This window comes from Passer montanus, unplaced genomic scaffold, assembly GCF_014805655.1.
Source record: "Passer montanus isolate IOZ18808 unplaced genomic scaffold, ASM1480565v1 scaffold8, whole genome shotgun sequence".
NCBI lineage: Eukaryota > Metazoa > Chordata > Aves > Passeriformes > Passeridae > Passer > Passer montanus.
The window spans coordinates 12,586,134-12,610,800 of record NW_024373256.1 but is presented as its reverse complement, the minus strand read 5'-3'; the positions used below and the strand labels follow the sequence as shown (position 1 = coordinate 12,610,800).

The window sequence follows — 24,667 nt, the reverse complement described above, 5'->3', positions numbered from 1 at the left end:
AGAAGAGTTTCAGTGTAGTTGAATATTTGTATTTCTGTTTCAATGTATTTGATATACTAGTGACAGCAAAGGTGTATCATAATCAGTGGGCTGATGTCCTAATGAAATTAATTGCAGATACATTTGTGAGCAACTGTCAAACAGTCTGTTAAAATCAGCTTTGCTTTAGAAGAGGGGCACCAATCAATGCAGTGTTTTGGAAAGAACCAATATGTTTGGAATAGTGGAACTATAAAAGAAAAAGTAGTTTGAGTGCACTGAACAAAAAAAGTCATTTTCCAACATCTTGGTGTTGATCTTTCTGCCTCTGCTGTAGTAAGTAGCATTTACTTGGCCTTTTAGCTTATTATCTTGTTATTAGGAAAAATACTTCATGTACAGATTAAATTTTACCCCAAACATAACTGGCATTCAAACCTGATATAAAGATGAATCACACAAACGACAGCGTTTACTTACAAAGTAGGGATTTTTTTTACTTTCATTCTCATGGAAAGTACAAATTCAGGTGCATTGTGCTGCAGAGAGTTTGGTGTGGGGGAATCTGCACTGAAAGCACAATGAGTCTTTATAACAGTCATTAAATAAAAGACAAGATGGTGGAATCAAAGGAAGGCACTGAGGTGACAGTGACCTGCTTTGCTAAATCAGAATATCTGCTTTAGGGTCCAACACTGCAGGAGCTAAACTTGAAAGTGCTGAAAACCTCAAGTTTGTGACATTAGCAGAGTAGACATTAAAAAGCTATGAATCACTGTTAGAACAAGCTTATGCATTTTTTCATAATGATAAATTAAAAAGTGTCTCCAGCAATCTGCATGTGAAACCCTGGGCACTAATAAACAACAGCCACTGCCACAAATTTGAGCACTGCTTGCAAAATGCCCAGAGGAGGAAGATAACTCAGGATCAAAATGTGTGGTGCTGAGACTTCTGGCTTTGTTTTTTTTTTCCCACTGGACTTGGGCAGGACCTTTTCAGATGCACTCACTGATAACTGATGCATTCATGACAGCATCATTTTCCCTTCTGTTGATTCTCATTGTCTAAATTGCCAGTTAAGTCATGGTTTTATGTATCTCTATTCAGAACAATATTGGGCCTAAACTAAGCAGCAGGTTGTGAGTTGATGCAGTTTCATTGATAGGAAGGAACCATGGTCAGTTAACACAAAGTGGAGCCTTCATCTGGATCTGTAACCTCTACCCAAAACTATTAAAACTGTGTATTTTTTTGTTAGGGTTACTTCACTTGCTGTGTTTATGTTGGGTGAAGGTGTGGTGGAGGAAAGGGGAAAATACAACTTTTGGCTTTATAAGTATCTTACTCTACATCTTTTGATCTCTTCTTTGTGGTAAATAATAGTGAAATTCTAAATCTCAACAAGAAGCTAACAAGCAGCACCCACCTCCCCAAATTAGAACCAATGGCAGAGTTGGGATTTCTCTGATGAAGCTGCCTTATTGCTTGCACCTGAAAGATGCACTTTCCTCAGAGAGTTTTGGACCAGGGGAGGAGGAAATTAATTCTATTTGCCTCATTGTTTCCTTCCTGGACAAACAGGAATGAAGATCCCCCAGATGGGGTATGTGAAATTTTGAGGCACTGATAGAGGCAGACATGAGCCATGACCAGGATGTGGTGCCCAAGGATGAGCCTGGCCAGGGCTGCAGCAGTGATCATTAATGAGAATCATTATTAATGACATAATCATCGTTAATGAACGTGCACAGACTGCAGCCATGCCAGCTGTAGTGAGGTGACTGAAATCCATCCCACAGCTTAGGATTTCCTGCTGTTATTGGATTGGATTATCTTCTCCTTGGATAATAGTGTGGAGAGGATGGGGATTGACTGATTGTGGCAGAAAGTGGTCTTAATTTTTGTAGCTCACAAAGGGGTGAATGCCTCTAATTCTGTGATGAAATAAGTGATTTTGTTGTTTGTAAGGAATACTTCTGGAATTCTTTTTGGCACAGCAGAGTTTTCATAGGTGACAGTAGCAATAGCTGTTGGTCTAATGGGTAGTCATTATGAGGAGGAATTAAGTTGTTTGCAGTAAAATTATCCAAGGGGAAATTGCAGTACCAAAGCTGTTGCTTGGAGTTATTTGCCTTTCCACTGATTGGGTTTCATTACATTCTTTCATGATGCTGAACTTGAAATTTCTTTACTGACTTGTTTGCACTAATAGCCTGCTCTGCTGCTGATGTTGTGTTACATTCTTCTGGGGACATGACCCTCGACTCTTTTGAAAGTTTCTTTATCTCATTTTTCCACAAACTTTTAAAAATTTCTTTTAAGCCATTTTGTATATTTTTATCAAAAATAAGGTATGGTACTGCAGCAGTTTTGTTCGAGTCATGTTTTCAGTGCTTTGCTCTCCCTGCACAGCCTACATGGCACATTCCAGTTACTTCAATTCTAATATTCTCTCTGCTTCCTTTCCCTCCTTGAATCTGTCCTCCCCTTATTTGTTTCATCTCTTATTTATATTTCATCCTATTGTATATTTCACTTTGCAACAAAATTATCATTCTGTCTGAAGGCTTTACGATGGTTTTTGCAATGCATTCCCTGTAGAGATTCTTCAGTATCAGGTTATTCACTTTGCTTTTACCTTTTAGGCAGACAATAACAATCAAAAATCCATCTGGGAAAGTTGGGAATAAACTCGTGATGGATCCAATTCCTAAGGGATACCAGTGAAGTACATCTGTACTTTATGCCATCCATCCTTCCTGGATGCTGAAAAGCAGAGAACACATGGATCTCTTGGTAGTTACAGCATTTCTCTGTGGATGTGAATGTTCAGGCCATTTTGGAGACTTCAGAGAAGACAACTGCCAGCACAGTTTCCTTTGAAACGCTTTTCCAGGGCTGTATCCAGTCTAGGGCACAGCCCAGCAGTTATTGCAGATGTTCTTAGCCAGAAGTGCTTGCTGATGCCTTTGGAATGCAGCAGGGCTCTGTTCATTGTGGCACTCTCACATTAGGTTGTATGATAATATTCCCTTCAGAAACACAAGCTGATGAAGAGAACTGTTCTCCTCCAGAGGAAACAAGGTGTGGTGTGTCGAGCTGCAGAGAAGTCGCTGTCCTTGAGGGGCTCTCACTGCTCCTGACCTTGTGGTTTGTTTGAGAGTGACACTCAGAGCACCAGGCTGGCAAATGAATTGTGTGGTGAAGTTATAGACGAGAGGACGCGAAAAGAAACTTAGCGTGGACACTGGATTGATGATTGGTTTCGCTCATCAAGATGCTTATATTTGGTGGGATAAGTGCCATCTGCTTTGAGCTCTGTAGTGATTCAATGGTGTTTTAAACCAGTATGTGGAACAACTGAAAATTGAGCCATGTTAGGTCATACATAAAAATATGTTGGGTCATGGATTTGCTTCTATCTACACAGCATTTGTTAAAAAAGACTGCAGCCACTACTTAGGATGAGTAGCTACCAAAAGGGGAGCTGCTTCTGCTGCAGTAAATGTAAAATACTACAAGAGGGTGTACAGCAAAGACCAGGAGTCAGAGCTGTGACCCAGGGGATCCCAGCTGGGTGGGGAGCAAGGGGAGGTCAGGGACTCCCCTGGACATCACCAGAACCTCCCAGAACAAAATGGGGAGCAACTTGCTTCAGGTTGAAGGGTGACATTACTGTGAATAATCCCTCAGGATGTTTCCTCCCAGTCACAAACTTTAATTCCCCAGGGCAGCTGCATAATTGAAGGTGCTGTGGCACACCAGTGTGGCTGACTGCACAGACAACAAATGTCCTTCCAGATAATCCAGTCCTGAAGGGCTGTTCTTTTTTGTTTTTTTTCCTTTTTTCTTTTTTTTTTTTTTTTTTTGGTAACTTGTTTAACAGGTTTTCTATTCCTTCTCAGCTGTTCCAATGTATTTAAGGAGAAAGAAATCTCTTCCATCCATTTTAATTCCATATTCTATTTAGAATAAGTGCTATAAGATTCAATTGTCTTCAATAACAATATTTGTTTTATTTGTTTTGTTAGACCTTCAAGTAATTTTTTTTTCTTTCTCTCTTTTTTTTTGTAGTAGTTGGCTTTAGGAAATGTGTTTCATTGTACTATTTAGAGAATGACCTTCAGTACTGATAACATTTTGTTGTAGTGCACTTTTTTTTGTGCACTGTTTAAATAATGAATTGTAAATCAACACAGTTAAATGAGATATGACTGCACAGATTTCTGTATAAATTGGGAAACTTCACCACCTGCTCTGCAAGGACAACCTTTACCAATTGTGGATATTTTTCTGTTTCAGAAAACCTTTCCAGAGGAATTCCAAATCTCTCACGTCCCAGATCATTAAGCTGTGTGAGCAAATAGTCCTTGTACTGCAGAGTGGTTGAGTAGCACAAGAATGTTTTTTGTGCTAACTTTTTCTAAGCTAATGTTTTAAAAATGGAACAAGGAACAAAAAACAGGAGAAATTCTAGGCAGAAAAATTTGTGGTTCAAAACACACAGAAAAAGGTTTTAAAAGGTACTGGGTTTTTTGTGTCTATAACATGATAGTTTTTATGTGGAATTCAGACAGTATTAATACTAAATAACTTCAGATATTTATTAAGTTTGAAAAGCAGTTTAATTTTTTTCTCTTAAGAAGTATGAGAACATTTTTTTTTAATTTAGATTTGGCTAAAATTATCTGTCATATGCAGATGATTATGCAATATCTGCCAGCTTCCTACCCTAAGACAGTTTTACCAGATGGTCAAGCATGTTTCATGTGGCACTTATTAAAATGCAACTATATCTAATTTTTCCTATAATTATTAACATCATCTTGCATCTAAGGACTTGATCTTCATTGAATTAACTACTTCTAGACTATTTCTGCCACATTTTGTAGTGAAAAGATGGCATTTCAGCCTTTGTAGTTGGCAGGACAAGTATTTTGCTTTAATATCTAAGAAATCCATATTATCATGTCAAAATCTATAGTAGGAATAACAAATATTTTATCCAGTGCTGATTATGCTGTTGTATAAAGAAAAAAAAGGACTTGTTATTTAATTAATGTGTCACCAAACAAAATGAGATTATGGCACTGAGACTTACTAAACTGAGTATTGAAGCAGAAATTTGAGGTACATGTGACAAATATAAACAAAGTCTCTTAAAGATGCATTTGCTTGAATAAACCCCTGAATTAGGGATGCAGACTTGCATTCACATCAGTGAGGGAAGATGATAATCAAAGAAGACCTTCACTGGGGGATGGACAGTTCCTTAGTTTTATGACATGATTATTATTCCACATGTACAGTGGGTACTGTGCTGTTCTCCCAGTCCTTTGCTCTTTAAATTTTTGCTTCCTGTAGTTTCCCTGGGGTCATCCTTTAGAATGTTCTGAGGTTTGAGCTGATGTTTGAGCATTCTTCTGCTGTGCCCTTCCACAGACATCCTGGTTAAAGGTTAAATAATGATCTCTGCAGAAAATACTAGTTTAGCATATAGATAAACCCCAGTACCATGTGCAGAAAACCCAGTACCATGGGTAGATTAACCCAGTACCATGTGTAGAGACCCCAGTACCATGGATAGAAACCCTAGTACCATGTGTAGTTAAAACCCAGTACCACGGGCAGTGAAACCCTTGTACCATGGGTAGAAAAAACCCAGTACCATGAGCAGTCAAATCCCAGTACCATGGGTAGATAAACCCAGTAGCATGGGTAGATAAACCCCAGTACCATGGGCAGTTAAACCCCAGTAACACAGGTAGTTTAACCCCAGTACCATAGGTAGATGAATCCCAGTACAATGGGTAGATAAACCCACTACCATGGGCAGATAAAACCCAGTAGCATGGGTAGATAAACCCACTACCATGGGCAGCTAAAACCCAGTACCACAGGTAGTTAAATCCCAGTACCATGGGTAGATAAACCCCAGTACCATGGGCAGTTAAAATCCAGTACCATGGGTAGATAAACCCAGTACCATGGGCAGTCAATCCCAGTACCATGGGTAGTTAAAATCCAATACCAGGGGCAGTTAATCCCAGTACCATGGGCAGTTAATCCCAGTACCATGGGCAGTTAAAACCCAGTACCACAGTTAGTTAAACCCCAGTACCATGGGTAGATAAACCCCAGTACCATGGGCAGTTAAATCCCAGTACCACAGTTAGTTAAACCCCAGTACCATGGGTAGATAAACCCAGTACCATGGGTAGTTAAGTCAGCCATGGGGTGCCCAATGTGCAATTTGGGCTTTTAAGGTTGATTTCTGAGCTTCAGGCTGCAATTTTGCCATGGGTTGGCAGTTTCTCATTTTTTACTAGGCATAAAAAGTAATAATATGGAACTGTTATTAGCTACAGAACAAAGCACTGTTAGCACTCACTTTTTATGTTAAATCCAAGTAGTGCATTGATTTTGCAGTAGGAAGACATGCAAGTCAGAAATGCAGTAAATGGTGAGCCATCAACAAAGCATTGGTTCAGGGTGCGAAAGAGAATTGCAGGTTTCCCATCAGAAATAACAGAAGGAAGGCTATAAAAGAAGACAGTAGAAAGAGAAAGAAGAATAAATATAAATAAAATAATATTGAAAGCACATTCAGTCACTGAGAGGATTTTTACTGCATTCACTGTTTGCTATGGGGGATCATCCTGTGTATTTCAGTATCAGGATTTTTGAATGCAGGAACTGGAAGGCTTGGCCTGTATTTTTAGGATGTTTCCAAGAAAAGTAGTAAATACACCCCTGAGTCTGCTTGTATCTCTAGTTAATGGCCATAATCGACAGCAGTTCCAGTCTAACATCCTGCTGTGCACAAAAGGAGCTGACCCTTTAACCACCAACACTAAAGCACAAAGCTCATGTAGCAGCAAGGGGAGAAAAGTTTAAATTGTCAGTGAGATGAAGTGCAGCCCAACCTGTCCTTGTAGCACTGGGTCAGGCAGGATGAAATTCACATCACTTGCAGTGAACTGTGCCTCAGAATCTACTGTTTAGTAGCACTAAATTTATATTAAAGCATAAAATCTAAGTGATAGAAAAATAACATTTTCAGCATGGTTCTTGTGGACAACAGGACTTGTAAAAGATGTTTTAACTGTGTAATTTATTCCTGGATAATTGTGATTGACACCCATGGGGGAAAAATGCTTTGGGAACAGCTCTGACTCTTGGCTAAGCACGATATGTGGATACCCAGGTTTAAACATATATATTTGTGATTCTATTTATTACTTTAGGAAGAAAAAGTAATGCTATCATGAGATATTAGTTATAGACTCTATTATCTCTTATTTTACATGAGGGTGAGGCTGTCCAGTTGTCCAGAGGTCCAGACTCTCAGGACACAGGTGAGGAGGGGGAGTTTTCACGGGTTTCACCTGGTGAACTACTCTCAGCTTGCTTCTGTAGGATTCCATCTTGTCTTGTACACATTTTACTGTACACATTTTGTACAGTAAAACCCTTCTTATCAAATGCATTTTTGAGGCTGAAGGATAAGTTTTTCTTTTACTCAGGCAAGGTGTTCTTGTGTGCTTGGCATCTGGCTTACAATTTTTGTTTTTGAAACACATTGCAGTACACAATTGTGTGGCCTGTTGCACATTTACTGAACCCCCTTTATTTGAGAGGTTTCTCCAAATTCTCTGTAGTTTTGAAGTTGTTTTTCATGACCATAACATTCTACACTTATAAAATCTAAACAAAAACACTAGGATGGGATATCAGCAAATCCTGGAAGGACTGTAACGTATCAGGCTTGATCCAGTAGTTTTGCATTCACCTGGAGGAGAGTTAGGATGTTGTGTGGGCAGGAGTAATCTGAGGAATGGGTGCACACTGCCTCTCTCCTGACAAGAGGTGGGTGTCAGCTTGGGAATGCTGCTCCCCAGTGGCTCACAGTTATTTTTATTTTCTTAATAAAGCTGCATATTAATTTTCTCCTTTTAGGTTGCAGGTATTTCAAAAGACTGGCTGCACTGTGCTACAGATGCTGGTCATAAATCAATATACTGATGGAAAGTGGCAATAATTATGGAATATTCCATCCTCTCTTTGTTGGTTTTTCTTCTTATTTTAGGACTTTAGAACTGATTTGTGGTTGGAGCTTTAAACCATCCCATCTCCAGCACTAGGAGCTGGTGTGGTGGTGAGCTGGCAGGATGCAGGGGTTGGGATGGGGGTAAAGATAAGCTGTGCTTTCCAGGATGACAAAAACAAACACTAACAAGCACAAACATGCTTTTTATTTCCCAATTGATACCTTTGTTGGTGGTCGTGGCTGTCTGTAATAAAGGACATGCAGGTCCTGGTGATTACACCAGGGATGTTCCTGCACTACTGAGCAGGAAAGGGTCAGCACTGAGGGTTGGAACCAGGTTTTACCTGAGCTAGAGAAAGGATTGGAACTCTCCCAGCAGCTCCCATTCCAGAAAGTGTAGAGCCAAAAGTTCTGCTGAATTAGAAGAGGCTGAAGGAAACTAAGTGGAATCCTAGAGTGGATTGCCAGGCGCCTCTTTGCCTGCATAGTAGAGATGGTCATTAATGTCAGATAACCATTACTGAGATCATGTATTTAAGAGAAAATAATGAGCTGGTTTTCAAGAATTCAAATATTTCTCTTTTCCAGCCATTGCTTTTCTTCTGCCTTTTGTGTACACAGGCTTTCCCTCTTCAACCCATCTGATCTTTTACTTGGAAGATCTGTAATAAATGTAGGTGTTCATCTTTTCTTCTTCAATTGTGTGAAACTTGAAGCTCTGCACTGATTCCAAGGAATTGGTGTCATTTGTTGTGGACACACTCTGTAAATCTGTTGCCTCTTTTGCTTTTTGTCGTATGTTACCCATTTTTATTTTTTCTTCCTTTTCCCTGCTCAGCCCTCTGGGGTTTCTTTCTTTCTTTCCTCTGTTTTCTTCCCTTTTCTTTTTGACTTTTTTTTTTTCTTTTCCCCTCTCCCTTTTTGCTTTCCAGCTTCAGTTATTTTAGAACATGGTGTTATGGATCCCTTTTATTCTCATGTCAGCGTTTCAACCCTCATCAAAGATCCCATCAGCTAAAACCAGATTCTGTACTCACACATAAACCCCCACCCAAATTCTCTGATGTTGTTGTGAAGGGCTCAGACACATTTTCCTTCTGGGAAGAGGGAGAGAAGTGAGAAGGGGAGGAGGGGGTTGCTGCTAGAGAGTCTCTTAATTTCCTCCATCTTAAAACTGATTTTTTGTCTGCATTGCCACTTCCACCCAACTTCTGGGCTCTCTCAGCCAGCTGCTCCTGTTTACCCTCAACACTTGGCTGTCTACCTGCACAGAGTTTCATTCTGTCAGGAAATAGAGTTAAATAGTTTACTCCATAAAGAAACAGAGACTGCAGTGGAATTTATTTTTTCTCCTCTTCTTTTTTTTGCTTCTATTGCACCCTTCATACCATTGCTTCATCCTTAAGTGGTGCTTTATGTCAGATGAGGGACAGATATTCTTCTGAAAAATGAAGGCCCCCCCTTAGTCATGAAAAAGTCCCGGGCTCATTACTCTGTGGAAGGAAAGCTGAACAAAAGCTGGGATAAGAAAGAGCTGCTCGATGACAGAAACAAAACATAACTTCCAGTGTATTTGTCTTGGAGTAAAAGTAATGGATGCCCTCTATTGAACAGGTAACCTATTGATTACAGCACAGCCAGAGCACTCTGAAATCCCTACCAGGCTTTCCCTCTAATGGATATTAATGTCTCCAGCTTTTCTCATGTTGGTTTGGAGAAATATTAAGGGTTAGAGCCAATGTAACAAAGAACTGCTCAACAGTTCTGGTATCTTCTGACTTTAAGAGCCACTTAATCAACTTTGTAGTTGTCTAAGGATACTGATTAATTTGCATTCATGTTATGTAATTTAAAGATAAAATGATTCATGTTTCATCTATTAAAAAAAAAAATCCTGCAGAGGCTTCCTTCTACTGTCTGAAGAGAGATTACATAAAGAAATGTGCTACTGAGTGCATTTATCAACTAGAAAAAGGCTCCCCTTTTATCTGAGTAGCTTTCCTAAGTGTTTCTGTTTCCTTTTCCCACTGTGTTTTATATAAATTCGTGAACATCAGGAATATAATTTCTGACATATCACTAGGGAGAGATCTAGAGGGATGAACACTGTTGCCCTTGCACATCAGTGGAAGGCTGGGGATGTCGAGTCTTTACCAAGGCAGCTGTTCCCAAAATGTTCAATCATTGTTAAATAAGCTAACAAACAGGAATTGTTGAAAACAGAGCAGGTATCTCATCTCGTCTCCGCATTGTTCAGTTTGATTTCTCTTGTGTATATACTGTAGGATAGTTTTTCAATTTATTTATCATTCACAGAATGATAAATATTGATTAACATACAAATGTCATACAAACATATGCATGTATACATGTAAGTACATATATCTGTATATAAGAGGTCACATCATAGATAGATATAAAAGAAGCCTGTTGCAGTACATTTCAGCTTCTTATATTACCAAAGTTAGGTGAAAAAGGTTAAATGTTCTCTGCAGCTGATTAGCTGTTGTTAAAAATGAAAAGGATTTAATTACTCAGGGCTTTATATGAATGTTTAATAGACAATCTTTCACCTGAATACAATTTTACACTCAGGACAGAGCTCTGTCTCAGTTTGCATTGCTTCTGCTTGCAGAATTAGTTGATCAAGAACATTCAGATAAGGTTTTTTTTTTTATAAAACCCTCTGGTTTCCTCCCAAAAGCTGCCTCCATGTCCTCTTTTACTTATTTCCTGCCTACTTGTGCTCCCCCAGAAAACTTCTCTGTGCCAGGTCTTGGCACAGCCCGTGTCTCTGCGGAGGTTCACGGCGAGTTTTGTTTTCCAGCTTCTGAACAATGATCAAAGCTGTCACATCAGTCAGTTTTATTTCATCCATGTGAAATTTCTTCCATACTCTCACAATTCTTTTATCTTTGTTTCAACGACCAGCAGCTCCAAAAGTCAGATTCGCTCTTATGAATATGCATAAAATTTGTGTTTGGCTGCTCCCTTCTAGCAGGACTGCTCTCCATCCACGTTTCAAGCCCTGCAGGGCTTGGAAATCAGGGGAAGTTTGAAGTAATTATATCCAGAGGCTGAAGGGTCCTGTATCCCTCTGCAGTACAGGGATGTTTGTGGCTGGCTGGCTGAAGAATTTTCTTTACTTTCTGCCATTCTTGAAACTGCTGCTCAGGGATTTCCTCCCCTCAGTGCCTCCCCAGCACCACAGAGTCAGGGCATTCTTCAAGTTGTGTGTCTCTGTGGTTTTTCCTTATCTCTGCTTTGGTTGTAAAGTTATGCTTTTAAATTCTTGTTTATCTGAATATTTTGAAACCATTTTAATGGCATTCTCACCACCATACAGAATAAGTCCAGTTGCAGTATTTCTCAATTATATTATTAGATTATTTTTGGCTGGTTTTTGAATTCTACTAAAATGGAGGTTTAAGTGGGTCAATACGGTGCCAAAATTTATGTTATTTTTCAGAAACTTGCTTTTATTTACAAAATAAGAAGTTGGAACTTCGAGCAATTTGATTCCATAATATTGAAAGCTAATCAGCTCTGTTGTGTGTTGAGTGTGCATGGAAAGAAGAATTTAATTATTTGATGTTTTGTCTGCGCCTGTAGAGCCAGAGGCCAAATATTTGGACGAAAATCTTTCTAAAACCAAATTACTTTATTAACTCACAGCTCATATGCAGGGGTTTGATTAGAGTTAAATCTCAGAATCATGGAAGGATGGTGTGGGTTGGAAAGGACCTTTAGGGTCTTGTCCCACCCCCTGCCATGGCAGGGACATCTTCCACTGTCCCAGGCTGCTCCAAGCCCTGCCCAGCCTGGCCTTGGGCACTGCCAGGGATCCAGGGGCAGCCACAGCTGCTCTGGGCACCCTGTGCCAGGGCCTGCTCACCCTCACAGGGAACAATTCCTGCCCAATATCCCATCCAGCCCTGCCCTCTGGCAGTGGGAAGCCATTCCCTGTGTCCTGCCATGCAGTGCCCTTGCCAGAGCCTCTCCAGCTCTCCAACAGGCACTGGAAAGCTGCTTTAAGTTCTCCCCACAGCTCTGTACTAATTTGGAAGTTGTGGTTCTGCCTGTGTGTGACACCACACGTGACAGAAAAATCCCTGTGGGGGTTGGAATGTCTGGAACAGAAGGGGAAGGGCAGTGAGGGCTTGCTTAGGCTGGCTCAGTAACACAGTGTGCTAATCCTATGGATAAAAATTCCAATTCTTTCACATTAATGCCCTGTCCATTGTCATTACAGGACGCCCTGAGCTTTCTCACATAGTGCGTTGAGGTTTGGTGAGTGACACTGCTTTTCTCAGAATATTGCTCCAATCCTTGCCTGCTGAATGCAATCCACAAGCTGTGGGTGTCAGTCTGGAGAAAAAAAAAAAAACAAAAACCAAAAACCCCGTGTCTGAGCAGCAACATTTGTCTCCTTGATGTTTAAAAAAAGATGCTTGGGGTAGTGGCTCTCGGTTCAGTTCTCACTTTTATCCTGCACTTAAACTTCTGATTAAGGTCATGCAGGACACCTTGTCATCTTTGCACCACTTAGGCTGACTTTTATCTGATGCTGAAGAACTCGCTAAGTTGTCTTTGAAGAATAATGTTCTGGGGAAAATGGATCTAAATGGATATATTGGGTAAAATAAATTCACCTGCAGGCCTGTGAAAAAGCACTGTAAATCTTGCCATGACCCTGTTCACTAAGGAGGTTTGTTGATAGCATTATATTAAATCAGGAGCAGCAGAGGAAGCTATAGAGATATTCAGCAGTAACTGAAGAGGGAGAATTGCACGGCTTGTGGGATTACAGAATATGGAATTTTGTACTTCCAGGTCATTACTTTGAATTCAAATACACTCCTGGTAGTAATAAAAATCTGTTACCAGATGACAGCTCTCCAGTTTCAGATATGAAATGAGCTGAGGTTTTCTCTCCACCTGGTAATGGGCAGATGCCTGCTACAGAAAAAGTGTCACAATTGACACTATCAGCTACTTTTATTGACATCTCAGGGGTGGGCAGCAGATAAATATCTCATAGCACAGTCACCTCTTTGACCTTAGATTAGATTCTTCTCTGGTGTTCAGCAGGGAGCTGTGTGCAGGGAGAAGTTTAAGGGATAATATATCTTCCTCCTTTATATAGCATTGTTGAACAATGAACAGGAGGTAAAATTTGAGGGCAATTTCCAAATTATTGCTCATAAATTAAAGACTATGTGTTATTCCTTATTTCATGTGGCACCAAACAGGGTTTCAACAAGGGAGGCATCTGAAAGGAGGTGTAATTAATAAGTATTTTGGCATAGGCTAGCATTACTCTTTCTCCCTTATTCTCTGGGGCTTACCATTGTTGACACCACTGAATAAGAAAGCTAATTTATTCTGGATGTGTAGGTGTTACAGAATATAGCTGCTTTTGAAGAGAAGATGTAGTGTATTTAACATGTCTGATTTAAAGACAGTCGTCCTTTGGTGCTTGCAGAAGTAAATTCTGTGACAAGTCCCTGTGACTGCTGTGTGACTCATGTGAAGTGGGAAGTCCTACAGGAGCTCCCAAAAGTGGCTTCTCTCCTGAAACCAAATCATCTCTCTTATGCCTTCTGTGGGGTTTGTTTTGCTCTCATTGTGAGAGAGTTTCAAGTGAAACTCTCGTTACCACAGGAATAAATGCAAAAAGCAGTCACCTGATGATTCCTGAGGTAGAGGCTACTGTGAAAATCCTTATCTGTCTCCAGATAACTGATTGCTGATAACTCAGCTGCCATAGGAAAGGAACACGTGGATTTACAGAAGATCCCATGCACGTGGGGATGTGTGAGCAGAGGAGCAGCAGGTGGTGGCAGGAGGACTGCAGGTACAAACATCACTGTGCCAGCCCATGGGACAGCATTTGCACCTGCAGCCCTCCAGCTCTTGACTGCTTGGAGGTGCTCTCCAGCCTCTTGCCCAGGGCTCACCATGAAGCAAAGAGAGGGCAGATGTTGTTTCAAGCCCAACAAACTGCTCTTGGTGGTTGGAAGTAATTCAGATACTGTTTATAAAGTGACAGGTTGCACTGGGTACAAGCCCTGCCTTTTGCTGGAGGCATTGTCAGTACGGGGGATTTGAGGATGTAAAGAAGAGAAGCCTATAGAAAGCCCCCTGCAATTATCTAGGGGTTCAAGAGAAACAATATTCTTTTCCTTTGCTCATGATCTTGGTGTTCACCTTAAATTGAAGTGTATTATACTTTTTTTTCTGGATCACATCTTAAATATGCTTGAGAGAAGCAACTCTATTTCTGCCACTCTCACCTGTTATATGCAGCATTTTTGATAAATGTAATAATCTGTAAACAATTAGGAAAATTAATTTGTAAGCACAACAAGGGATGTTAATTGCCCTGAAGGCACTAAGGTTAGGCAAAATTTCCAGCACTATGTGGTTTTGTGTTTTCTGTTTGGAGTTTTTGGTATTATTATGAGAAGCTTTAAATAGCAATGCTGATAGATTTTTACCATAGGAACTAACAGGAGCCAATGAAATCAGACTTGGCATAGAGTAGCAATCTTAATGCTGATGAACATGGCGAACATGCCCAGCTTCCACTTGGGGACAGTTGACACAGATGGCAGAATGGATTTTACCATGTGCTATATGTCTTATTAATTGCTGTGCCCATTACTGTAAACTCCAGAGCCTTCTTCTTTGTTCCACTGCTGTGGACAGTTTGTCTGGTGTGTGTTTCCTGCAAACTATCAGATTTCTCTGTTTATTTTGTGGATATCATGGCTTCTCTTCTCCTTCCTCTGCCTGCTCTCCTTCCCTCCCCCTGGACTCGTGCATGTGATTTGTTTTGGGAAAGAGGATCAAATCCCACCCATTTCAGTGGTTGTTTAGCATTCTAAGCAGAGAAGAGTTGGTGTGACATTCTAAAAACAGGTGAAGTGCACGTGCGATTCCTTAGCAATGTTTGTATCCATGGAATATGGGCAGTTGTACCTTTGACTCTACTCTTTCAGGTTTATAAAGATTTGGATGACCAGAGATTCTGTGTGATGTGATTCCTCAGCATCAAAGCATTAAAATCACTGTGTGGAAAAGCAGATGGACAGAACTCATTGAAATCCTCAAACTGTAAACTCTAGAGAGACTCTGCCCCTGGTACTACCTGGTGTGAGCCAGACAAAGAAAGCCTTGAAACTGAGTGAAGCACTGCATAAAGAATTCTGGGTAGTGAGGATATCAAACCAAGAAATTACATGAAGCAAAAAACACAAGTTTGATAAATTTTTGACAATTTTTTTTTTAATTTGATGGCAACAAATACTGTGTTAATTGCTGTTTTATTCTGGTCTGGCAGCATTCTAGTGGGTAGTAGTAGGTACCCACTGGAGAACAATGTGAGTTAAATGTTTTCTCACTCTTGGGCTTGTCCTAAAGGGCTGGTGCCCTGTTCTGGGGAAGTTGATTGAGTTGTTATTGCCACTCAACAGCATTGTCCCTTACACAGTTGAGCATCTCAAATGCTGAGCCAGTGTCAGGTTTGCTGTGGTAGCCAAAGTGAATTGTAATCAAATCCTCTCTCTGGTGGGACTTAGCTGAACACTGGTTATGGTTGGAGGCTTGAAATTTAAGTGGGCTGCCTCTGGGGGCTTGCAGGGAGTCAGAGAAGTCCTGGAACTGTGACAATTAAATTAGGACATGAAATCTTTTACAAAACCATAAAACCTTTGTGAGCCACGTGCATGGTACAGAACCCCCTGGGAGCCAGGCAGGCTGCTCTGGCCCCCAGCAGCAGCTCAGAGGGAGGATGTGCAGCACATTTCACCTTCCACCTCACACATTTCACCTGTGCCACTGCCTGCTCTTGCAGATGGGTTTCACTGGTGCATTCAGCATTGGCAAAAGTCATGTTTTTAACAATTCCAGGCATATCTATTAAATCTATGGTGCAGCTGCAATTGCAGCATGGAAAATAACCTTCTTACAAGGCAATTACTGTAAAATGTTGTTTCCTCCTTGCAAGCACTAATTGCTAAAAGTTTTTTGTCATTTGTATTATATAGCTGTTCTTCAATTATTTAAGGGTTTCAACAACAACAACAACAACAAAATTAGGAAAAAAATAAACCCAAATGTTACCAAAATAGTCTTATCTCACATCTTTGTTACCAGCACTTTGCATTTCACTTTAATGCCAGCTTTCACAACATCAGACTGTGGTACAGTTATGAATTTTAAAGAATGCATAATGATTTTTGACACATTTTTCTCCCCCCGTTCTTTTCCATTAGAGGATGGCACAGGTTTAACTCTCAAAACATTTTATTTACAAGATTTGGATGAGCTAATCAATAGCCCATTCTTCTTTTTTACATGTTTTTTATATTCATAGAATCACTAAGGTTGGAAAATACTTCCAAGATGACACAGTCCAACCTGTGCTCAATGCCCACCTTTTGTTTCACAGACATAACATTACTTTCCAGTGTGTTGGTTTGTTCCTATTCATGTACAAGGTTCTTTTGTGTTGTTTTGTTTTTTAAAGAATCCTTGAGGCTTAGGTAGTTGTAAACCAGAGTTAGAAGTATTCTTTTACTCATTTAAGAAATTGATAGAAGGTATGTGGTGGTTAGCTAAATCTTGACTTGGCTTATTCCATTTTATACAGGCTTTGATTGCAACAGCAATAAAAGCACTGCCTACACATTTTGTTATTTAATCCCAGGAAAATTGTATCTGTTGTCCCAGGTTGTAAGGTTTAAATTCTGTTTCCCAGGACTTAAAGTAATGTGATGAATATTAAGGCAATAAATTACAGGCAACCAGGATATGCATAAATTGGGGTGGGAGTTAATTCAGAAAACTGGTTGAGTTTTGCAAAAACATGTTTTTGCTAGATACTCCAGGAGTGTCTGCTATGGAAACTGGTCTAGCTGTGGTTAAATCGGGGTTTGAAGTTGGTCCCACTGAGATTACAAGTAAAAAAAAAAAAAAATCAATATCTGTTTTGTTACTGCTTGTTATTTTCATTTTGAGTAATTCCAGAGAAAATATTAATTTCTTAACAAATGTTATTCCAGAGGTGCAGAGAGACTAAATTGTTTCTTCAGCCACCGAGAACAGCTTTGAATTCCTGGCCTTAACAGGTGCTTCAGAAGATTCCCATGCCTCAAGTACGTTCTTCAATATATTTTGATTGGAAATCTACCACTGCTCTCTGTAGGGAGGGATCTGCTGCACGTGCTGATGTGAGCTGGGGCTGTTTCCTATGCAAGTGAACTACAGTAGAATTACATTTCTAATAGAGGATATTATCATAGCAGAAGTCTAACTGAAATATGTGAGACATTTATAAAATGCCTTCAATCCACCTGTGTTTGTTTAAGGATAATTTGATGAAACAAGGTAAACACTCCCATTCCTCATTTTTATCTCTCTTCTTTTGATAATTTATTGATCTGCAAATCTTTTAAAGATGCATATTTACATTTATTTCAGTTTTAAATGAAAAGAGTGGCATTAGAGATGTTCAGGTTATGAGTATCAGGGTTAGAAACATGAAATGGTTTCATTTTAACACCTTCACACGTGGCCTTTCCGTTCACATTCTGGCAAGAGAAAATCAAACCCAACATGTAAAAGAAAAAACCCAATTTGACTCCAGCTCTGTGCTGCTTATTGTGATGTGTCACGTGGCTTTTAAGGCTGTACCATCAAGTGTGGGAAAGGCATCAATTCTAGAAATTTCAGCAGTAATCCCATCTTGATAAGGAGTTTCTTTTCCCTGGAAATGGAGCCATTATTTCAGTGATTCCTTTTATCTATAGTGCTGTGAGGGCTGTAGAATTTCTCATTTGCCTCTCAAAGACTTATTTTGCTTGACCCTCAGTGCAGAACATTAATATTTTCTGAAATATATAGATAGAATTCTGTCCAAGCCCTTCATTGTCCTGATTTGAGAGCTGGCGGATTTGCTAGGCCAGGGAGCTTCTCTCACCTGACAGTGGCAGGAGTGATGAGTGTCAGGAGATCAGTAATGGCTACACAGTGGGGTTTGGTTGGAGGACATTTAATTTGCAGTATTATTGCTTATTAAGTGCAATAATACTGCAAATGGGTCATCAATTCTTGGAAAATCACTACCAGTGGGACTGATAGGACAAATCAGAATACCTGAACAGAGCTTCTCCTACAGTCCAACACACTTGCAAGGGTTAAACTCACCATTGTGGCAGTGGGTCAGTCAGTGGAAGGACGTGGCTGATGATATAATGCACAGAGGAAAGGCAAAGCAATGAAACAGCCATCTCCATCAGAGCAAATTTACTGTTTGCTCATGGAGAGAGATGATTTGTTTGATTAATAATAACTCAGGGACACAGCTCAGGTGCTGCATATACAGACCTCACAGTGAAGTAATAAAAAAAAGGCATTTTAGAAGAGAGCTGTTTTGGATACAGGGAAGTGACAATGATTGCCTGCTTACCAATACTGAATAAATACTTGAAAACCTCTGGGCCACGAGTGACTATGATTTACATGCTCCACGTGTCCTAATAATCTTCTGATTGCTGGTGCTTTTACTGCTTGTCAGAATGTAAATGTTGTTCTTTAAAAGATGGCAGTTTGAAATCCTAAATCAGTTGTGAGTTAGGGCGTTGCTTTGGGTTTGGTTTATTATTTTGTTTGTTTTTGTTTTCTAAGATATCATTTATATGATGACAGAAGGAGTACAGAGCAAGCAGCAAACTAACAGATTTGACTTAAATTGAACATACAGAAATCAAACACAGATTAGGGGCCCTATTTAGGTTAATCAAGAGTATTTATAATTGTGCACGTGACGTGGGCTTGCACTTTCACTGTGTTCCTAAATATAGGGGATAGCCACAAGAATTACATGGATATTTGAGCTCAGTATGCCCATTGCCAAGTGGGACCACAGTGCATTTGTTCATCTCTTTCAGCACTTTCCAAACCAATCCACAGGAATATTACAGAGTGAAAGAGATTATTCAGGTAGGCTTTGCCTTTCTTTCAAGGCAAGAGGAGGTGGAAGGTGCTGCTCATATTTTGAGATTAGCTGATAACATGCCTAGAAGAGAATAAACAAATTCCCTTGGTCAGCAGGGGCCATGCTGAGCATTAAATACTCTGTATGATCTCTAATTCATACCCCAATAGTTTCTTGAGCATTCAGACCTGTAGAGTAATTCCTAAAGGATCCTTGGGTGTTTCATGGCAGAGAGCTGTGCCAGCCCTGACAGAAAGGTTTTTCTATCTCTTCTGTACTTGTGATGCCAGTTTTCCAGCTGCATTTTCTATAGGGGAACATGCTGTTATAGCTCCAAAACATTTTTTAAAATAAGTTTATGGGGTTCTAGAAGAATTCCTATCATACAGCAGTGCTGGTTGAGGAAAAGCTCCTCCTGGGAAGATGCTTTGTTGAAATTGGGGTGCTGTGTTCTCATTATTAATCCAAGAAGCATCAGTGCAAATAAAATTAAGCCTTCACAAGATTAAAAAGTATTTATAGTGTGCAGGGCAGAAAAAAAAAAAAGTAAAAAAGGGAAATAAATAAACCTTCCTAATTTGCTCATTCTGAGGCTGGAATGTTATTAAATCACCGAGCCAATTTAACTGCAGTTGGGATAAAGAACTTCAAGAGTTCCCTGAACTTTCCCGCACTGCTTGGAACCAATAGGTTTGAGATTAATGGCCCAAACGTGTTTCCAGTACAAGGGGTCAAACTGTTTCTTCCTTTGGTGATTGATTAAAACAAACAAACAAAAAATGCTTCATAACTGGAGTTTTTCAGTTTCAAAACTCAGGTTTTGAAACAACTGTGGGATTTGTGGCCCTCTGTGGCCTAAAGGAGTGTTCTCTACCCTTTTGTTTTTAAAAAGCATAATCAGTTGAGAAATACATTGACTGCATTTAACTATTCTCCTAAATTCATTTCTGGACTTAGCAATTAGAATTTAATGTGACAAGAATGTATTTACATGCATGCTTTCACACACAGAATGAAAACATCTCCATAAATTAAGAGTCCTGGTAAATCCCATGGTAACCTGACAGAATGAGGGGGAAAAGACATTTTTAAAACAGTTATCTAAAAACTGAGATTTTCAAACTGCTTTTTTATGTAGGATACATTTTAATATTTACAGAAGCTGATTTTTTTTGGTTTTGAGTGTTGAAGAAATGATTGAAAAAAAATTATTTACGCTGTTGTTCTCATAAGCCCAGTTTTTATGAGCTTGATCTCATCCTGTGATAAATACCAAGCACAAATCCTGCAGCTGCAGTTCCTTATTACCCCTCCTAATTGTGCATGGGTTGTGATATGTAAGATTGGATTTATTGTAGCCTGTATTCACAAGTCTTCCACACCAGCTTTCCCACCCCTCTCCTGAGGTGTCTTTTTTCTGTGTATGATGTGCTTGGCTGTCAGGTTTGTGAAAAGCATTGTAGAACCAAGGAGAAAAAACACGTGTATTGAGGTGGTGCTGTTGTGAAAGCTGAGAAGGGGCTCATCTTGGAGGCCTGGCACGTGGTAGGTACTGGGTAGGTCAGGCAAGAAAACAACCTTTTCTCATGCTTTGACAGGTCTTTCTTGGGTTTCTGTTTGTGTTTTGGGCACGTGTTGGCTGTGTGTTAAAGGCTGCTGTTTTTGCCATCACGTCTCACGGGTGCAGCTGGAGGCAGGTACTTGGGCTTTGTCAGCTGCTCTGGGTGTCCCTGCCAGGCTCAGCCAGGCTGGGGACACCTTGGGGACACCTCGTGTCCCAGCAGGGATGTAATGCTGCCCAGCTGTGAGGAAAGAGCAGCCCTGGCAGAGCAGGAGGGGCTGCACTGCTGGGGCAGAGTCCCTGCAGCTCCTCTGCAAGCCCTGCTGGGCTCCAGCCTGGAGCTGCACCCTGCAGGACCTGTGGCAGCTCCTGGGAAGGGCTCAGGCTCACCCAGAGCAGCTCCACTGCCTGTGTGGACATACATGAGCTCCCCGAAGCTACTCTGACCCCTCAGTCTGCATGGGAGGGATGAGCTGGGGTTCTATCCCATGGTTTCACCACTATTCATCCCAACAAGTGCATGTCAAGAAATGGAGAAGGAAAGTCACTGTGTAATTCATGAGGTGTAAGTTTTAATTATTGCAGTGACCTTTCTGGCTGTCCTTGTCTTTCTGCTTATCCATTGAACTGTGCATTAGGCTCCCTGACTGGAAAGTAAATGATTCTCAGCCTTGTGGGAGAGCAGAAGGTTCCAGCAGTGCTGGTCCTCTGGGCAGAGCTGAGGGTGTTCCTCAGTCAGAACAGAACTTGGGGTGGGATGAACATTACCCCACAGGAGGGCCCTCTGGAGGTTTAGTGTCCTCAGAGGGGCTTTGTGAGTTTATCCTTTCAGCTCCCAAAAAAATTCTTCCTGTTGCCTTGAATGAGTGTGGAATCTTGGTGGCATCGTAGTATTGGTCATTTAAATGCCTCTTTAGCCCCCCTCTGCTCATCCAGCCACAAACCTGTCCATGCAGGAGGTGGATTCTCCTGTGTTCCTGCACAGGAACAAGAGCTTTGGCAGGTATTTTATCATTTAGTGTGTGAGCTGACACAGGCAGGACTCGGGAGCAGCCACAGAACCGTGGGTGAATCACAGAGGCTGAATTTGTTTTCAGTCTGTTGCAGACTGGAGGATTCCCAAGGCAGCACCTGGGCAGACACAGCCTGGTGGGAAGGCAGGTCCCACAGAGCAGGTTCTTGCTGGAGCCTGCTGGTGTCACCTGTGTCCCAGGGACACACACAGGGGTAGTTTACCCTGGGCTTTGATCTTTCCCACAGCAGGGCAGGAATCCCAAAGGTGTTGGAATGCTCTATCCAGACCTGTGTTATCTAAACACAGATGTTCTACTTGTCAAGTACTCAAGACTAAGCAACAATTAGGATGATAGATGTGTTCTTCTACACCCCAGCTGCAAGTCACTTGGATATGCTTAAAATCCTCCTCACCTTTCCTCCATCTATTTTCCTGCACCTATTAAAAGTGATTATGCAAAACACCCTTTTTCCTGCTCCTTTAGCAAATTCCTGTCTTGCATTTTCACCTCCAGTTTATCAAAAATATGCCATGTGCAAAATGTCCCTTTATTAGATGTGTGAGGAGAAGAGCTGCCAGTGATTAGATTGGCTGTTCATCCTCTCTGCTGGTCCAGCATAACCAACATTTGCTTCCTGAACGTTGGCCAAAAATTATCTTCTCTCCAGCTGGATGGGGATGTTTCATCATCTTTAAAAACTGAGGTGACCATTATGTTGTTATTGTTAGGCAATTATTTCCTGTTCTCACACAAATTTACCCTCTGACCAGTTCTGGCCATGATGTATCTGGCAGAGAAGCCAGTGCAGACTAATCAAGCCTTGTGAGAGCTGCTGTTAACGTAATGCAATTTGTCACCTCCTACCTCTGCTGCCTTTGCCACTGCTCCTGCTCAGGAAATGTATTTATCATCTTTATCAAGGCTTCCTACCCCTAACTGATTACCCTGCCTGCAAAAGGAAAAAACACTGGGGTTCCAGGGGCTGTCCCAGGGTGGAGGAGGAGCAAGAGCTGCTTTTGTGCTCCCCTTGCACAGTGCTTGAGCTCACAGGGAGTTGGTCTGGATCTCTCTGCACCTGCTGCTGCCTGAGGCACAAAGGTGCAGGGAGAACTGAGTCTGTTTGGAGGATCAGGCTGGTGCTTTATTAACCAGCTAAATGCACACAAAAGATGGAGCCAGACTCCCTGGAAGTGCAGTGGAAGGATAATGGGCCCAGGCTGCAACACAGGAAATTCTTTTCAGACTTAGGAAAACATTGTTGACACAGAGGTTACACAAACCCCAGAGCAAAGGTCTAAAGAGGCTGTGGAATCACTGGGTTTGGATGTACTTGTTGTGAATTTTTCAAAAAAGACACTTTGCTTCTGCTCAGGATTATATTATGATTGATTTTCCCTGTAAACATTTGTGTAGATATTGAAGTACCTGTAAATAAGCATTTTATCTCAGCAGTAGGTTAGTCATAAATTATTTTAGAAACAAAATAGGTGTGGGAAACAGAGGCCATTTGTTTCTGTCTTTTTTTGAAGCACCTGGAATGAGCACAGGGAGAGGTGGGACTGAGCTGGATGGGCACTGGTCTGAGCCAACACTTCAAATCCCAGAGCTCTGTTCAGACACCTGACTTGCTGAATGTGAAACTCTCCAATGTTTACTGGTTCATTTCAGTGCCCTGCATCAGAATTCTATTTCTCACACAAGTTTCTAAGTTTTACTTTTATCTTGAAGTAGATGAGAAAGCTTTTGCCCTCCTCCCATCCCTGTCCTCCTCCCAGCTTTGCTCCCTTGTGTTACAAATGGTGTGACCAATGCATGAGACTGTGTAGGTAAATCACCCTTGCAGAATTCAGTTTTGTCTGCCCTCTTACATGATGTGTAAAATTTATTTTGAACCCTAAAAACCTGATAATAATCTCACATAGAGTTATGAGTTTTAAAATGCCTATTTGTTCTGGTAACTTAGAGGGAAAGAAATGAAAGCAGCTGGATTTTCTTTTTTAACATTTCAGAGACTTTTGCTTTCAGATTTTTTTTTCCATACTCTCCTGCTTTTCTCCTTTTTCATTTTGCAACACTGTTATGCAGATAAAGATTTATAACATGTAAGCTTAATAGCACTAAACACTTGTTTAATTGGTAGAGATTTGGGAGGAGGCCCAGGCTAATTAACACCAATTTCTACTTTATTGTCAGTGCTTAATGGATCTTATGACCAGATCTTTTTGGAACTAAAGTTATACTGAAGGCATGTTGAAAATAGAAAATAAAATCATGTATGGCCACCTTCAAACAGACAAACCATCTGTTCCTGGAATAATGCTTGGTTTTTATAAATAACAGGAACATATATGCAGTATAAACATTGAGTTTCCCTTTTGAAGCATTGTTTGTAATGACATAAACCCTCCTGGAATTCTCCCCAAGTATATCTATACACCTCTAATTTCACTATTTCTCTTCCTTAAGAATTGAATATTTAGTGAATAATGAGCAATTTTACTACAAGAGGTCCTGAGAGTGATCTTTACTGAAGCTCATAATTTAACTGGCTGTTTATAAAAACACAGAGGCTAGGAAAAATATGATTGAACTCTATATAAACACTAAAATATCTTTAAAGGCCACAAATGAGGTAGGTATAATTACAGTAAAAATAGGATGAGGCTTAAGTTCAAGTGTACTAAGCATGGGGTCTTCTCTGGCTATTTCAAGTTGTATGTGGTACCCCCAGAGAGGGATCCTGCTGAGGACAGCCCTGTCCTGGAGAGCAGCAGAGCAGAGGATGCCCAGCCTGGCAGAGCTGCTCCAGACACGGAAAGCCAGGTCAGATGAACCCAGTCTGGGAGAAAAATGATTCAGCCTCTCTCAGGTAATTTTCTACAAAGGCCTTTGAAAGAACAAGAACACGAAGGAAGTTTTGTGTCATCAGAATTTTCTGCCTTTTGAGCCTTTTCATTGCTTGGCTTCCATTTCATCAACTGAGCTGATATTAATGGAATCCTCACCTTCTTCCAAGTGTCTGCTTGACCTTTTGTTGGGTCAGGACCCGAGTGCCC

General features: G+C 40.7%; 1 protein-coding gene across 31 annotated transcripts in view; it reads left to right on the top strand.

The window, feature by feature from the left end:
- RBFOX1 (RNA binding fox-1 homolog 1) overlaps positions 1 to 24,667 on the top strand; it is a 1,145,409-nt gene that overhangs the window by 579,290 nt on the left and 541,452 nt on the right. The window contains exon 1 of one of the 31 annotated variants that reach the window (XM_039732158.1): positions 12,304 to 12,322. The exons of 29 other annotated variants lie outside the window; for them this stretch is intronic. The gene's annotated coding sequence lies outside the window, so the exon portion shown is untranslated. Of the gene's footprint in view, positions 1 to 12,303; positions 12,323 to 24,667 lie in introns of those variants that run through there. One more of the 31 variants, XM_039732151.1, reaches the window with a different exon arrangement.